Raw genomic sequence first — 2591 nt, forward strand, 5'->3', positions numbered from 1 at the left:
AACAACATTGCAAGACCAGCACTATAACAGGAATCATAAAAACACAAGAAGCCACATTGAACGAGCTTTCAGAATTGTAAAACAACGCTTTGCTTGTCTGTCATTTGGTTTGCATACCAGTCCATCAAGAGCTAGCACAACTCTGGCTGTTTCAACACAGTCATTGGATCACAGCCACAGGACAGAAAAGGGACTGTAAACCATCATATATCACTTAAGATGCTGAGTTTTTTTCCTTTAACAAGCTTGGGTGCAACCTATTTCCTCCTCATCCCTGCTTTCCTCCGATAACCACAATTACGGAGACCCATCACTAAAATATTTAACAAATCTATCCAGTTGACTCCTCAATTTTATAGAACACATTAAAGCCTCACGCTACATTTATATAAATAATAGCTTAAGTTCTGTTCTCTTCACTCCCTAGCACCTTAAACTTCACAGCTTCTAGTAATGATTAACATTCAAGATAATTAGTAAATGTCACTTTTGTAAATACACACATTAATCAACTTCATTATGAATAAATGTGGTATGAGTGTTAAGCAACTTTAATTAAATATTACAATGTTTTCAAGCGACGGATGCATAAATTCAGTACGTGGTAACTATTATTTCCACTACTGTATATTCTGGAACGGGGCTTAGCCAGCTCAGGAGCCTGTGCTCCTTCGAGCAGGGGGGAATTAACCCTGCTGGCTCTGACGGCGAACGCAGTCGCTTTAGCAACTTTTTGCTCAGAGCGACTTTGGACATCATACTCCCAGGCTTTCTGCACGAATCTCTTGATATCAGTCATTTTCATGGTCTGTGCATCTGTGTGCATTAAGATCATCTTTCTGACTGACGGGTGGAGATTCGCAATGAATAAACCCTTGAAATGTGTGTTCTCTTCGCAACCCTCATCATTTCGCCCTGCAAAATAAGTTCGTCTAAGTCTCTCGTAATATTCGCGAGGGGGCTCTGCTCTCTCGTGCTTAATGTTAAGAGCGGCGGCTATCGCGGCAGTTGGGTCAATAAACGCACTGTATTCTTCGATAAGTGCTTGACAAAGCTGCTCAAAATCATTACAGACTTCTTTCATCTGCCTAGCCATCCACTCATGTACAGCTCTGCTGGTAGTTTTTCTAACCAGAAACACTTTCTCCTGTTCTGTGGCGTTTGGCAGGTACTGCAGGTTATACCTGAGGTCTTGAATATAACTCTCGATATTATTCTCTGACACTGCGGGGTCAAATCTCTCTATGTCCTTCGCTAGCTCTCTCAGAGAATGGAGATTTCTTCTCCTAGCTTCTCCGCTGACGGAGATATGGAAGAGATCGTGGTCAGACCTGTCGCTGCTAGAGAGAGTGCTTAATAGCGACTCGAATTCAGACCTTTTAGCAACCATCGTTAAACTTAAAGAGTATTACTTTTAAGTACGAAATCACAGTTTTACCACAGAAAACCACAAGATCAAGTATGCAATCAACCCGGTAGATCGCAAAAGATCACAAAACAATCAAGCACTGCTTAAAGAGCAAGGGGAACTTTTTTTCCTTTCGGCTTTCAGCACACTGTATTGTCGTGTATGAAACCCGCGGCGTTTTATATGAATTATTCGCTTGGTTGACTCATTTCAGTCTTGCCACGCCCGTGCCAGGGACGCCAAATAATGTAGAGAAAAGCCGGTTCAGGGACGCCAAATAATGTAGTGATTCATAGTGGCTCTCTGAAGGCACCAGTTCTGTAGGGTTTGGGCATTTACTGAGACAATTATTAATTGTAGCAGTAAATCACAAAGTTGATTCTTTTGATGGCTTTAGAATCCAACCATGCGACATAACTCAAACAACGCGCACACAGGTACTAATACACGAGGATACATTTATTAATACATAGAATATGCATATAAACCTAACAGATCTTATCGAGAGGGTTATCAGAATACAAAAGATATATATTCAATCAGTTACAAAGTGTTACGCATATCAAGAGGACATACGTTCAGTATATCATTCATTAAGACCGTTTCGTAAAGTGAACTTGGTTACAACTTCTACATTAGATACTCAAACAAGTACATAACTCTTAGGAATTAAATTGATATCAACTGGTTGGGATAACAATTGAATTCTCGAGCTGTAATGCATTGAAGTTGAATACTCATCCAATCTTTGGGGATTCAGATCTCCTGCGGGCACAAAGAAACAGTTGCAGGCTGTTGCTGTCCAATCCGCGCTCTCTGGCTCGGTGCCAGGCTGTGCTGTGCGGCTTGCGACGGTGCGCTGCTGATGCTCACTGACCAGCTAGTTAGTGTTGGCTTTAACTAGCAAAGTTTGTGCACAGGAGAAAAGATGACTGTGGGTCCCAGCAAGTCAGGAAGAGGACCGGTTCGTTCCTAATGAAGAGCTAGTTCTGAATAGTGATTCAGCTGTCCACAGTTCCGACCTGTTCACGAGGCCTGCTGCTGGTTACTCTCTGCCAACCTCCACTCTAGACTCTTAGAACAAAGGAAAGTTCTGGCACTCGGACACACTGGCCGTTCCGTGGTTGTCCGGGCTGAGTCTCAGGATGGTCAGGAGGCGCGCTGCGAGGATGTCCTGCCCTTG

Source organism: Lepisosteus platostomus, chromosome 5 (assembly GCF_059453375.1).
Source record: "Lepisosteus platostomus isolate fLepPlt1 chromosome 5, fLepPlt1.hap1, whole genome shotgun sequence".
NCBI classification, from domain to species: domain Eukaryota; kingdom Metazoa; phylum Chordata; class Actinopteri; order Semionotiformes; family Lepisosteidae; genus Lepisosteus; species Lepisosteus platostomus.